Genomic DNA, 15730 nt, shown 5'->3' on the forward strand with positions numbered 1-15730 from the left:
GCAAAGCTAGTTCATTGATGAATTCCTTATGAGCTAGTCTGCGATGAGTATTCATGAAAGCAATAATCAAGTTCAATTGATAAGTTAAACGATTGTAAAAATCAATCGGTTTCTCATTGGAATTTTGAGACATCCGACATAATTCGATAATTCGATCAGTTTTCCGATCACCATAGAATTCGGTCAGTTTTTTCTTTAATTGAGGCCAATTTTCATAATCAAAATTTCCAAGTTGGATCTGAGCTTGTCCCTTAATTTTGGAAAGAATTCCGCGCAGAAGGCGAGAATTCTGTATGTGATTTGGTTCATTTCTAATAAAGAAAGAATTATTCAATTGATCACAAATTTTTATAAATTGAGGTAATAAATTCGTTTCACCTTTGTACTCAGGGATCGAATTTATATCCGAATTTTTTAGAAAGAAAGGATTTTCAGCGTTTCTCCTTTCTAATACGTTGACTACATTTTGAAGACGCGCGAATTCAGCAATGAATTCTTGTTGATTCAAATTTTGAGCCATGACGTTTTCAGGGGGATTATTATCTTCGAGATTTTGTTCGTCAGGATTTATTACAAACCTAGGAGGTCTAAGAATTTGATTAGGATTTGGATTATGTTCCGCCATGAATCAAAACATTAAGCTAATGATCTGATTCATATCCTTCATCAAAATTTAACAACAAATACCGCAAGTTATTTCGGATTTCTCGTAAATGAGGCCAAAAATTACTTCGTTTTATTGTGAAGTTCTGACGAATTCTTTCTTTGATAATACGACTTCTAATATCCCGGTAATGATTTTCAGCTAGAAATTCTCTGAGGAAATGAACAGTTTCGTCATAAGATAATTCTAACAGATTTACGTCATTAATAAACTCAATTAAATCTTGCGTGATTAATGTAGGTTTATTCAACCAACTCATGAATTTTAATCTTCGTTCATTAGAAGAAATCTAAACATTTTCTGAATAATAACGTACTGAGCGAACCATTTTTGCCGTGAACGTAAAGGTAAAGTGAAATTTTCTTCAAGACGAAGCTTGATTGTTTGGCTAACCCGATCGCTATACTCATTCGCGACTAAGAAGTCCCAAATCAAATGAGATGCTTCAGATATTCCTAAGTTCTGGATATCCGTTTGCCTAGCCAAATTGGTTAAATCTCGGACGATAGGACAAATAGGATGCAGATAAGAGAATATGGAAACTTGGACAAATTCCAAGGGCCTAGCAGTAAGGAATCACCTTGTATTTTGTCAAGAACACTTTCAAATAATCTTCGGAGGCCTAGCAGTAAGGAATCACTCCGCAAATTTTTGAAAGAGCAAATAAAATTTTTGTAGCCCCACACTAGGGAATCACTAGCAAAAACAAAAGAAAAAGAGAAAAAATCTCAAAAAAAAAATTTTAGCATAGAAAAATATAGAAAATTCACTTCAAAAATAAAATGGGGGGAATGGTCAGAATATTATCGATCATTACAAATTAACTCACAGCAGGAAGGCAGTGATCCTCATCTTCGAAGCGGGCAAGTGTGAAAATCAAGATAATCGGAGTTGGAATCTCGAATCTGGAGTCCGGAGGGTGTGCTGATCAGTCTGTCCGAACGGGGTCCCAAGTATTCGTCCACGCACCCAATGGATTTCCAGGGGATGCTCGGGTCAGGAACAGGTTTGAGCTGGATCTTGGCTTCAGGAAGATGTCTTAGCGGCAAGCGAAACCAAAGGAAAGACCAGGCACGATGACGCCTCAGACCAGATTCTATGATGGCAAAATCTCCGTCACGCTTGTAACACTCTATGATAGGTTTAGAGAGTCTAGGCGCACCAAAGTAGGAAAATGCTTCGATATTGTCAATATAGACAATGACATGATCTTGAGTGCGACGTACTTCAATCGGCCAATCTTGACGAAATTGTAGATGATGTTCGTAGATAATCAATAATAACTTCTGTTCTTCCTTCTCGTTCGCGTAGATAAAACGACGTTCCGTCTTGGCTGGTACAGGAAGATCGGAACCGTAGCGAGGGAAAATATCAACGGACATAGACACGGTTTTTCAGGAGCGATAAGTCGTTTTTTTCTTTTCCACGAAAATACGATTTACGTGAAAAATCCTAGCGACGAGTGCCAGTTAAGTTTTGCTAATAAAATAGCGGAGTGGCAAAACTGCGCCAGAGCGTATGCTCAACAAAAAATAATAAAATCAGAGGTACGAAACCCAGTGACGTTTATTAAGTTTCAAAAGTAAGAAATACAACGGCACATTAAACGAGTTAGAAACACACAGAGTAACGGGCAGAGGGAACCGGAGCCTAACGGGGATCACCGGCGAGAGACTACGATTAAATTTGGAAAGATTCGGGTGTCATTTTATAATGACATCTTATCTAGGTCTATTGACGTAATGGAGAATTTGCAAGGGTCTGAAATTTGATGAATTTCCTGTTTAAGTGGAATCCTCTGAGTGAACTGAACACGAAGATACCCTTGATTCATAAATTGAGCAATTATTAGAGGAGATATGACAAAATAACCGATTCTGTTAAAATACATGTGTTTAAATGGGAAATGCCGCCAGATGACGTCACAAGGCGGCACATTTTCTCACTTTTAAATCAATTTTTCTCCAATTTCCCATGTCAGAAAAAAATTATGAAAAATATTGCGAACTCAGCTCATTAGGCATTTTCAGATGAAGCAATAAAAAAATTGCGTGCAAATTCTCCATTGGGAGTAAAGGTTAATCCAATATCCGCAGTTGGCGAAGACAATGCTTAATTAAGAAGCTTCAATTAAGAAGCGTCAGCGATGCTATGCTCGTCCATCAATATTTGGAAACCAAATATTGTTACACATGCCAAGGTAGCCAAATGGGTGAGAAAATAGGACAGAACATAACTTACATGCACGACGTTTTAAAGTCAGTGCATGCGCAACGTGTAAATAATCGAATTAAAGTCGGATTTTTGACCTGTTTTTATGATATGTATTATAAAGTTGAATGACCAAAAACACTATCAGACTATCACAAAACGTTAGAGAAAAGCAATTTGTTTTAAAGGCGCTGTCCACGAAGCTTCAGATCGAATTTCGGACTACCCAAAGAATTGAGAGAGTGAACGAACTCTCTATTTAAAAGAACTAGAGCGCCAACAAGACTTTTAAAGTTACACCATAAAAAATAATTGTAAATACGATTCATTTAGTTAAAAACTTTATAAAATGAGAAAACTCTGTGGTTCTTAGTCGGTAAGAAAAATATGGACTTCGTATACACTTATTTGGTGCAGCATAAGTTTATGAATAAGAATAAACCAAAAGTATGGAATAATCAATTTTCTTACTTGCACCCCTAATTTATTGTGGGGACTTGTTTCAACAGCTTGGGTGTCATCGTTGTCACCTTGAGAGTCACGACTTATGATGACACAGAAGGTATTAAAACGTGTCTCAATAATAAGTTGGAGTACGAGTGAGCATTAATTGTTCCCAACTTTTATCCATTGGATATCTAAAATTTTGACAAATTCCAAAATGGCAGCGGAAAAATGGCGGGAAATCAGTTTTACGGCTCTTCACCGATGGATTTGCATGAAATTCGATATCCTGGCGGTTTTTGGTTGGTTAAAAAGGAATCTTTCATTAGATTCTTGAAATATCAAATAATTTCATGCTAATCCATCGGTAAAGAGCCGTAAAACTGATTTCCCGCCATTTTTTCCGCTGCCATTTTGGAATTTGTCAAAATTTTAGATATCCAATGGAAGATTCGTTCTTCTAGTGCCGGAATACCCCCAGATACCAAGTTACATGCAAATCCAACGATATGCAGCCTAAATATCCACTTCCCGCTCGAGGCCACCATTTTCACCGCCGCCATTTTGAAAAGGACTGACTTTTCTGAAAAACCAATGCCAGAATCGTTTTTCTCATCTCAAAAAACCCTAGGATTCCGAGTTTTACACCAATCCGTCAATAAAGAACGGAGATGCCAAATTTCCGCCATTTTGTACTTTGACCGGCCGCCATTTTGTCAAAAATGAACATTTTGACCTGCGGTTTGCTCCAAAAATTTTCTTTTATATTATCTTTCGAATGAGGTATCACAAAGGAGGGGTTGCCATTTGAAAAAAAACAGTTAGCCCCCGCCCCCCTTAAGGGGGGCCGCCCCCCAGCTTTAGACCGAGGAACATTCCCAAAGTTTCAAACTTCTATCTCAATTTGGAAAAAAGTTACAGGGGTGATCAGTGACTTTTGGATAACCCTGTAAAATGAAAAATGTGCGCAAAAATGAGAGCAGTGTGAGGGATTAATAAAATTTTAAAAACATAACACTGTCAAATAGGGACAAGTTCAAAAGCCCGTTACTCATTCAATCTTACACCTGACTTTCAATTTATTAAGAAAAATGAGATGTATTCAAACTGACTCTGAGTACATTCGCTCATTTATGAGGGTTTATCAAGGCATTTTCATTGCAATAATAATCGCACCCAAAAACCTGTATTGGACCCAGATTGCCATTATAGATAAAAGCTTTTTTGGCATGGGAACGGAGTTGCCCTGTCTTTACAATCGTTCCGTTGCTATTGCTATGTGATTCCCTATGCCTCTGCGACCTTGAGCGTTTCGCCCAGTCTTCGATTTTTGGTTGATTTTCCGATGTATCAAAAACCGTTGTATTTTTTAGCCAATCATGTCTCTACGTCAAGTTGTGTTGATTTCTAAAATTCGCTTTCAGCGAGTTTTTTTCCGCCTTGAGATGTCGTGTCTGACTGGTAAATCTGCGCAGAACCACGAAGTTCCGATTTTGGGCAAATTCTTTTTTTTTGGGAGGTTCCGATTGGTTATTTTTCGCCATCAGTTTTCTGTTCGTTGGTGCAAAAGATCGCCTACCTCGTTGCTCTTGAGAAGCCGCCAATTTCCCACCTCAAATTTTAAACATAGATATAAAGAAATAATAACCATCGTACAAGGTGGAAAATTGCTCTGGAGGACCCGTTACGGATATATGAGCCAAAATCAGAACTCGATTGATGGATCTAATCCATGAATACAGAAATATTGCCTCAGTTTACTGCCGCGATAGCAAATGCATGCTGAGATGAACCTTGTGACACATGAAACCATAGGGAAACAATGTCTCACAGAGAAATACGCTTAATCCGTTGGCTCATATCATAGCAAGGACATCTCTTGTGAAGCCTCGCTCAGCGTCCGAGATTACTTAATTGTTCTCTTTTTTGTTATCTATTTTGAATGCCGTGATGGCTCGGCCGTCTGCGGCACCATGCAGTCTCTGGTAGTGCGTCCTTTTTAGTGCGAGCGGGGGTTCGAATCTCGTAGGGGACAGTTAATTTTTACTGGTTGTATTGAATGTTTTAGACCATCATCTAACAATAATTAATAATTGGCAACTTAGGAAGCACATAGATCCCTTATGATGCGTATTTGAGCATATGTGTAGAGTAAAAATATCATACGTAGGGTGTCCCAAAAGTACCGGGACTGGTTCTGTAACTTCAAAAGTAAGATAGATACAGATATGATTTTGGTCTCATTTTAAAGATCAACTCAATACCTATCGATTAAAACCAAGATCAGCTCAATCGGATAAAAATTGACCAAGTTATGACAATTTGAAATTAGTGAGGAAAGTTTACTCCTACGGTTTTTAGGGAGATTTTTCGCTTACCAGGATTCAAAAAGTTAATATTCGTATCCATTTTCCTCCGAATCTTCCATAACTTCCTTTTGCTTTTCAAAGTACCTTTTTAAGCTCCTTTTTAAGCGTAGGAAACATCTAAAAATCACGTGGAGCCAAGTCAGGGCTATAAGGGGGATGAGGGATTGTTTCAACTCCATTTTTACTCATAAATTCACGTGTTAAGCTCGATGTGTGAGGCCGCGCATTGTCTTGATGGAGTATCCACGAAGCTTTCAAGTCCGACCGTTTCCGGGAAATGTGCATTCTCAACTCCTTTAGCACTTTGCAATAATACGCACTGTCAACTGTTGTGTTTGGTGGTACAAAATGTTGATAAATGACACCTCGAAAATAAAAAAACACAATAAGCATCACTTTATAGGCCGACTTTTCGATTTACGGCGATGAAGAATCTTCCATAAAAACCGTAGGGGTAAACTTTCCTCGCTGATTTCAAATTGCCATAACTTGGTCAATTTTTATCCGATTGAGCTGATCTTGGTTTTAATCGATAGGTATTGAGTTGATCTTTAAAATGAGATCAAGATCATGTCTGTATCTATCTTACTTTTGAAGTTACAGAACCAGTCCCGGTACTTTTGGGACACCTTATGTACTCTACGCCGAAAAAGCGAACCTAAAACTTACTTAAATGCGTTAACTTTCGAAAACCATATATAATCCAACGAAAATAAATAATTGGTACATAACAGCTTTCTTGTATGCAAAGAAAATAATTAAACTAGCAGTAAGCTCCAACGCATTCGCGTCGGAAAGCGGCTCTGGCGACGGTAGTTGTTAAACGTTTACGGTTTCCTTGGTAACCTTTGTTTGCTATCAGCTGATATCGAGTAATATGCCTAGGAAGCTCCAACCACTGCATTCTTCCAAAAAACCGCGAAAACTTTAAAATTCAAAATTTCAAATTTTGAACGTAAAGTACATTTTTTCCATCACGAGATTAAAGCACAGACAAGTTTTGAATTATTGACTGTATCACCATGATTCCAAAAATACACTACACAACATAGCATTGGCTAACAATAAAACAATATGCAATAAAATAAAGTCATGACAAGGTACATAGTCGAAAATGGCGCCGATTCCCATCAACCAACGCGCGGTCTCTCCAATGTAACATGGTCCATTGATACTCCCCAGCTGGGACCGTCCGGAATAGCAGCTCTAGTGCAAGCACTAGAGCCGCTAAAATGTTAAAAAAGAGATGTCAACACGAATAGCCCCTCCAATTCAGAAGATACTACAAACGAACTGTACCTTAACATTTTCATATCCCAGAAGCTAAAGTTCCCATGACGAATATTGCTATCGCTAGAGATTGCAAAATCCAACTTGTCTTATTGTTGCCCTTCTTTTTTCCACTAACTTTTTTTCCCCCACGTAATTTGCAGCGGAAAGGGAATTTCATCCCATAAAAGAAGTAGCTCTATTCTATCTGGTCCACTCAGCAAACTGGTGGGTAATCAGTAACGCTGCTCACCAATCACGACAGCCTTTGAGTTCATTATCCGAAGAAAATTTATGCAAATGCATAGTGTAGCCTCCAAGACGTGTGCATTGTGCACCTCAACTCGGTGAATTTACATGCTACTTTCCACCCTCCGCGCGTGGCTCTATGGTTGCCGGACGTATTACGCATTCGACCCTTTTTTTTAAGGTTTGAAAATTTCCCAAAATAGAATCCGACTTATATCTGGACGGAGTCATCCAGCATCAACCTAATTACATTTTGTCTAACTTTCTCTCATGATATATCCTTTCGACAGAAAATGAAACACCCCTCTCCTTACTCCTTCATTTCTTTAAAAAGTTTCTAATTGATTATGAAAAATTATATCACGAAATTTAAAAGCATGATGCTTAGTATTCTGGTGAATAAATAGAGCTTGAGATAAGTTCCTAGAACTCCGCAATGAGACCTTATTTCATGGACTCATATACCAAAGTTAAACTTTATTTTCGACTTAAATCTTTGGATTGTCAGAGTTCGGTGTGCTAAGATTTGAAAATACTAAACATATTTTTCACCTCGTATAATAATTATCCTTGGTTAATTTACTAAGCTGAGAATGTATAGAATATAGTCACAAAACATAATCATAATGAAACAATTTACAGGATCTCTCAGAAATCAGAAGCCCTCCTCCTCGTTAGCATTCGGGTGTATGTTTTTTACTGATTGTGAGCAGAATTATTTTAAGAAAGAAAAATTAAATTTGGCCGACTGACTTATCCTTGGGCTGATTCTATCAAAAACGTGAAAAAAGCAATCGGTTTTTCAAAATGAGGTTTTTGAAGGGTTAACTTACGTGTTTACGACTTGATGAGTAGATGTCTATGATGTTTACTCAAAAAAATCAGTCATCCTCGTGATGTAATTTTGCTTTTGATATAATCTGCATAGACAATTAAGACACTTGACACCAATGTAACTTTAAAGAATCCTTCAAAATCAAAGTTTCGGAAGGTAAATAACTAAGTTAAATGAACCGAACAGGGTACACTAATGGGAACGAGCGAGGAAATGTTTTGTAAGTAAACGAGTAGAAACTGTAAGACTCTAATCAAATTTTATTTTGATTGGATTTTGCTAAATTTCAATAAAATTGCACCCGCCACGTTTCCACGGTATCCCGAAAGCCAAGAGTAATGAAACAGCAGCGGGGTAAAACTACGAAAGTAAGATAAAACGTTCGAGGAAAGTGATCATCGGTTTATATGAAAGTGAAATGAGGCTACAAGGAGTAGGGTCTTTGTCTTGTACAATTTGTGGAAATGTATTAGGTGCATCCTGCATCCTTGAGTTAAATCAGGTTCATATAGCAGCGAGCTTTGCAAAACAAAGGGATTTGAACTTGTTTCAACTTTATCTGCTTCTCTCACCAGACCTCGTCACAACGCTTGGAGTGAAGGGTTAATTTTCTGACCTGCGATTCGCATCTGCATTGATTAAAAACCTCTGAGCAGACAAGGATGATCGATTTGAAAGTATAACGACCAATAAGGACTACTTATCAAATTTAATGAATGAACTGTAGATAGACTGTGAACTGACTCCTAAATCTAATTCTTGAGCAAGTTATGGTGAGTTTTTTTTCTTTTTTGTTCGAGTATGATAATTGTATAATTTTATTTGACGCTGATGATGAATAAAGATATGTTTTTAGATGACGACTATTAGGATGTCTTAACATTACAGATACGGGAAAAAAAGAAGTAAGATAAATGCATTTGACACGGTTATATTCAATTATAATGACAGACATATATTCAACAGTACATAAATTATAAGTTGGCACGAGTAACATCAATCATATTTAAAAAGAAAGTAGTGGGTTAAAAATGTTGGAAATTTGGTTTCTTCAGTTTTTTGTAGAATTTTTGTTCTCCATGCAGAAGAGAAATACATTTTTTACTTGAATAAGTCCTAGTATTTCTCTTTTTTTAAATTTTTTCAGTTTTTATCATAATCGTTGGACAGCTCGGAATGCCAATTTCAGAATAAAAGGGCCTATTCGATATTCTTCAAATTCAGGATTATCTCAGAGAGAACAAAAATAACAATTCAATTCATACTGCTTCTTGCTGTCTATCAAAAGATTAACTATTTTACTTTTTAGCTATTGAACATATAAACTCTTTCAAGGCAAATACGATTAAAAAATGAAGTGAACAAATTTTAATGTTTTGATCATTCCATTAGCGAATGTCATATATCGACGGTGAAAGTCGGCAATCACATAACTCGTTTGCGGTGTCTGAAAATCTCCGCCTCTACGTCATTTTTATAAAGGAGAACAAATTGATATTATTTCTTGAAGTTTTTGCAGAATTTTCTTCGCATTGAGAAGAAAAATCATGACAGTTTTAAAGAATTGCCGTTGAGTAGTTTTCCATTTAAAAAATAAAGTATGACAGGAAGTCTGCGACGTCGCAAACCGAGTTATGTGATTGCCGACTTTCACCGTCGATATGTTGTCTCTAAAATGAGCCAGAAATATTGGTTCCTCATTGCAAAATGTGGTCCATTTGAGAGTGCTCGATGAGCTGAGTTTGCAATATTTTTCGTAATTTTTTGATGTCATGGGAAGTTGTAGAAAATTAGATTTAAAAAAGGGAAAATGAATGCCCTGTGACGTCATCTGGCAGTATTTTCCATTCGAACACGTGTATTTTAACAGATTAGATTTTTCTGTCATATTTCTTCTAGTGGTTGCTCAATTTAGAAACCAAGGATAACCTAGTGCCCAGTTCTCTTAGTAGTTTCATCTTAAACATGAAATTCGCCAAATTTTAGATACCTGCAAAGTCTCCATTACCGGGATAAATTTTAGAGAGTTTTAAGCGACGGTGTTCATTTGTTATAATGGTTCTGCTGCAAACAAGATATACATACATTTCTAATGTGCTCAGCGTAATTTCCGTGCAATTTTACCAATGAAATGAGGACTTAGTTAGCTGCATTCCCTATGTGCGTTATCGAAATTATGGCGAAGATGTGTTTACCGGGATCGCCCGATTCCGTCCCGAGTCCGATTCCGTCCCGAAATTAAAACCAGATTCCGATTCCGTCCCGGAAAAATAATTTCTAAATACAAGCGGCAACATTGCAGCAATTTGAATGGTAGCATATCAGAAAGTAAACATATCGACATTCCCTACAACTGTTCACATTACATATATTGACAAATGGGTACTACATTCCACTGGTATTTATGTTGCTCCCTGACAAAGAGACCACGACATACATGAATGCCTTCAAACTTTTAGTTGACGAATGCCATCGTCAGAATTTAATATTTCATCCTCTCACGGTAATTGCCGATTTCGAATCAGGTATCCATAAAGCTGTGCGCGAAGTTTTTCCCGGATGTCTTATCAGTGGTTGCCGTTTCCACTTGGGGCAGGCGTGGTGGCGAAAAGTTCAGGAAGTGCGTTTAACTCCTTTTTTCCGAGACCCTTCTTCAGAAATCGGTACTTTTTTGCGTCGTATTTTCGGGTTACCCTTCCTGGACCCGTCGGAAGTAGGGATGCTTTCGTGGATTTTTTTACGTCGGTTCAGCCACAGTGTAACGAACTAACAGAATTTTGTGATTATTTGACGGACAATTATATAACGCCTGATGCTCGTTTCCCACCATGCATTTGGGCTGAGAAAAGTGCAGCGCCAACAAAAACCACCAACGCATGTGAGAGTTTCCACTCCCGTTATAACTCCACTTTTTATGAAACCCATCCAGATCTGTACAGTTTCGTCGGTGTGCTGAAACAAGTTTTTAAAGATTCCAAAATTTTAATCAACTCTGCGAATAAATCTGAGGCCACTCTGCAATCTAAAACTGAAAAAAATGAAGGCCATACAAGCGAGCATCACCAAACCCTTCGGTGATAGCAGTGAAGATTCTCTATTCAAATTTATTTGCGCTGTTTCCCATAAAAATACGCTTAACATGTTTCTGTAATATTTCCATTTTTATTTATTTATTTTTTTCACCGTTTGGCGCATCGGGCTCTTTACACCCGATCAGTTTACACTTCTCAAAATTTTTGCTCAGAAGCTGGTTCTCAACGTAATCGCATGGTGAGTTTCTTTTATCACTTCCTAATTCTTCTATTGTGCTACCATTTAGATTGCTGCGATGTTGCTGCATTGTATTTAGAAATTATTTTTCCGGACGGAATCGGAATCTGGTTTTAATTTCGGGACGGAATCGGACTCAGGACGGAATCGGGGGACGGAATCGGGCTACACCCGTGTTTACATTTTGAGCTCGCAAATAAAACGAAGATACACGGATATTTTGACAAATTTCAATTAGGGTATGTGATCTCAGAATTTCCCCACACATGCACTGCCTGCTAAAAACTAAAGAAACAAGAAGTTTTCCTAAAACGGAACTGACCTGTACTGACTCACTCCTAAGTCTCTTAGTAATCTCCGGATTAGAATTCCAGGATTTGTGCATTAAATTGAGAATTGGGAATGACCAAAATCACATTCTCATCTTCCAAGATCTTCTCTGATTTCAAGAGCTCCAGAGTTGAGCTTAAGTTATTTGTCACTTGGAATACCCTTAATTCCTTTTCAGGGATGATCTGGAAAGAAAATAAAAATGTTAAATACAAATGCGCCTATGAGATAAATGTGTTGGTTATGAACTAATTTACTGATATACCAGAGAAAAGTCACTGTGCATTATACTTTTTTTTTCTTCCTCTTTCCGTTCTATCCATAAAAAATGTAAGACTTTTCTGGTTAGCAGATTGTACCTGCATGCGAGTAGAACAGAAAAATATCATTGAGAGCTCAAAAAACAAAAGGCCGAAGGCATCACAAATTATGCACGAAGCAGCGTGATGATGAAACTTCAACAGTTTTACCGCAGTTTTACCATCGAGCGATTTTTATGAGGGTTCTTTGGATAATACTGCTAAAAATTAACAAAAAATAAACGTTATACGATACACAAATATTGTATATATCCACATTGAAGATATCAAAAATACCATAAACGATTGACTTACCGTTTTCAAAAGCCCAAATCGAAGCGATCCAAAAATTTGTTCAAACACCAATTCGTAGTGATTGTTCGACCTCAATGCGGCGTCAAGCACGTCTTTCATATGTATTTTAGCCGGAATCGTTACAAAAATGTATGAAATGATCGAGTCGTTTGATGGAGCTAAAGCTGTGACGGCTCTCAGATCACTGACAAAATGGAGATTCGCTTTCAGATTTGACTCCGAAATTTTAGGCAGATTGGTAGGCGTTAACTTCACCTACAAATAAATCGTTAAAAAAAAACTTTTAAAAGCCTTCTTTCGAAGAAACGACATCCAGCAAATGAATACTTCCGATTTCCATTTATTTCAATGTTTCGCCAACAGGGTTGACTACAAAAAGAAACTTAGACGTAGAAGCAGAAGGGCAAGAATAAGAAGAAGAGGAAGGAAAAAGAAATAATCGCAACTCAATCTTAATTTTTAACTTAAAAAAACGAAATTGTGTAGACGAAAAACGACGCTCTATATAAGTCGAAATAATATTTCAAGGAAATGTTTTTCAGTGAACATAAAGCTTGCAGTTTTCCAAAAAGAGGAGAAAGTTTCCATAAACCTTAAACTAGTGACAAGTTGTTTAATCTCTCTTTCTGTCTCTCTCTTTCCTCTTGTATGTATACAGTCACAGTAAAAATACTCACTTTTAGGTCATTGTCATCGGATCGAAGAACCTCTGTAAACATTTTAAGAAGAAGTGAATATTCTTTTTCATTGTTCCCGCCAAATATCTGGATTTCAAGAGGCTCATCATTCGTATGACCCACTTTCCCTGAGTTCTCGACGATTAACTGAAGACTGGTGCGCACAAACTCGTACTGATCCTGTAAAAGCCATGATTATATGTTGAAACATTTTTGAAAATTATTGACTTACCTAGTAAAGAGAAAGTTGCTTGCTTTTATGAATACATGGTATTGCGGGATAGATTAAAGAAAACATCACAACCTTGATTGAGTCTTTATTCATCAAGGGCCTAATTTTTTTTTTTTTTGGGGGGGGGGGGGGAGACGAGTATACTTAAACATACTTGAAATGAGTAAAGACCGCACCAAAATATGGCATACGGTCTCTGATTGGCTGGTGGTACAATTCAAGCTCATCAGCGGATTTTGAATTTCGGTGTAAATGAAATTCCTTCATAAATCAGACAAAAAACCCTAAAACAATTCAAATTCCTGGTAACAATAAAACGTATGATGATCTTCGAGTGGTCTTTGGAGGTTTGTACAGGTCTTCCATGATCATTGTGACACGTGTTGTCGGATTATGATGCAGATATAAGCAGTATCTCTATCCGGAAACTCGCTTGAATTCCGATAGGCAGTTTCTTTATCCGAAAACTCGCTTGAATTCCGAAAAGACACATTTTATGGACCATATCACCGTTCGACAAGACTGTCGTGATGATCATCGAAGATATTTTCTCAACTCCGAACATTATTCGAACTTCATGATGATGCTTCATTATTTCTGGGCTTATCACCCTCTTCCGGAAGATTGATCTGATAATATAGACGGCGAGATTCCAAACCTTGAAAGAGTTCTCTGCGTAAGGTACAAAAGTCAGGTGTTCGGTTTGAATGTTATGCAGGCTCTGGAGCTCTTCCCTGATTGGCTGCGTTTTGAACAGGTCCACCGTGACTCCATCACACTCGAAATGACGCACCACAGAATTAATAAAGTAATCAATTTTTGAGCCTGCAAAATGAGTCAATTTATTCCATTACCAGTAGTTACATTTTAAGGTTAACCGAAGGGCTTTAGGGACTAAAAACAACATGTTCATGTTACATATTCAATGTCCTTAAGAAACAATAACAAGTTTTACTAAGAGTGTAACATTATAGTGTATAATGTTCATTACTGAGTTTTGAGATATCAAATGTTTGAATATTTATGAATATCATCTTAAAAATTAAGGAGCAACATTTCCCATTGAAATAATTGATGGGAGAGAGGAGACTAGAGGGAGAGAGAGCGTTCTGATGTCTCTCCCAATCAAATTAATGAATGAAGCCCGTTTCTCTAATCTTGCATGCACAAATACATCTGCACAAAGATGTCATCATGAATAGGGGCAGAGGGGGCTACCCCCTTGACCGTCTTGCGGTCCAACCCTCTCAAGTAATTCGTGCCCCAGGCGATATAATGTGCATTATGCATTCCCGATCATGATTTTATACTATGGCGTAAGATTCGTATGAATGCTACTCTGAGTTGAAGTCCAGTATCTCTCCAATACTCGTTGATTATGACAGTTAATGCCTGTCAAATACACAGGCCGCATGGCAGTTCTTAGTGCTACCTTATAAAAGAAGTTTATCGTTCTATGGATCCTTGATTCACTTTAAGGCATACATTACTCTGCGATTGATTTCAAAAGTGACTATAGCCACCAACCTATTATCTTAGCGCAATGTCTTCAAATTTAAAACTCGGAATGTATCAGTTTTATTAATTCAAATATTTTTCCCTTTTTGGGAACTCATTTATGGCTGGATGTTTGTACATTAAAGAGCACAAAGGATTACATTAAGTAATTTGCTAATGATGAAACATCGCGAAGATGGATGACCTAATGGTCAAGTTGAAACTTTAGAAAAATCAGCTAGAACAATTAACAATCTCCCCGAAGCAGGAGTATTGTATGTCTATAAATTGCCTTCAAATACTTCTGCTGCAACTGCAGATACACACTAGCTATTGGTCTCCGGTCTCAGTCCAGGGCTATAAGCCGATAGAGGTAGTGAATGAAGTTCATGAATGTTATACATTATTTGTGTGAGGTCATCTAATCACTTTAAGATCCTCGTTTGCAAGATATGTGTTCATTCGAAATAAAATCAATATTCTCATTCGAAATATATGTTCAGAATGTCATAGATGCATAGACGTCATGTTTTATTAGATGTGTTTCAACTGGACGTATAAAATAGAGAATTTTTACATGTGTTGCCGCAAAACCTTTAGAGAGACGCGTCACCGATGTCAATTTTTTCAAGATCTCATTATAGCTTGATAGAGATCATAGTTAAAGGCACTAACTAATTCGATTAATATTCTTAGAGAATGAGACTTTACCTTTTCTCAGATTCTGCAATTCGGCGGAATTTAAGTGTATGAACTGGATTGACACAGGTTTCACGACACATCCAGTGGCTTGAATATCTTGTAGAACATTTATCTTGATGATCGTGTCCAAATATACGGTCCAGTCAGGGTTCCATTTAACCTTTCCAACGACCCCTGTTGACTTTATAGTGCATATATAATAACATCAATGAATACAGCCAAGAAATGCGTACCTTTGATTCCGACATATTCCTCCATGTTTTACTTATTTAAAAAGAAAGTTAAAGTTAAAAAAAAAGTTTTTTTTTTTAAAACCAAAGATTGGTTATTCTCGTAATTTTCTCGGTTATTCAAATGTTTTCGTAAA

The sequence above is a fragment of the Bemisia tabaci genome, chromosome 9, assembly GCF_918797505.1.
Source record: "Bemisia tabaci chromosome 9, PGI_BMITA_v3".
Lineage (NCBI taxonomy): Eukaryota > Metazoa > Arthropoda > Insecta > Hemiptera > Aleyrodidae > Bemisia > Bemisia tabaci.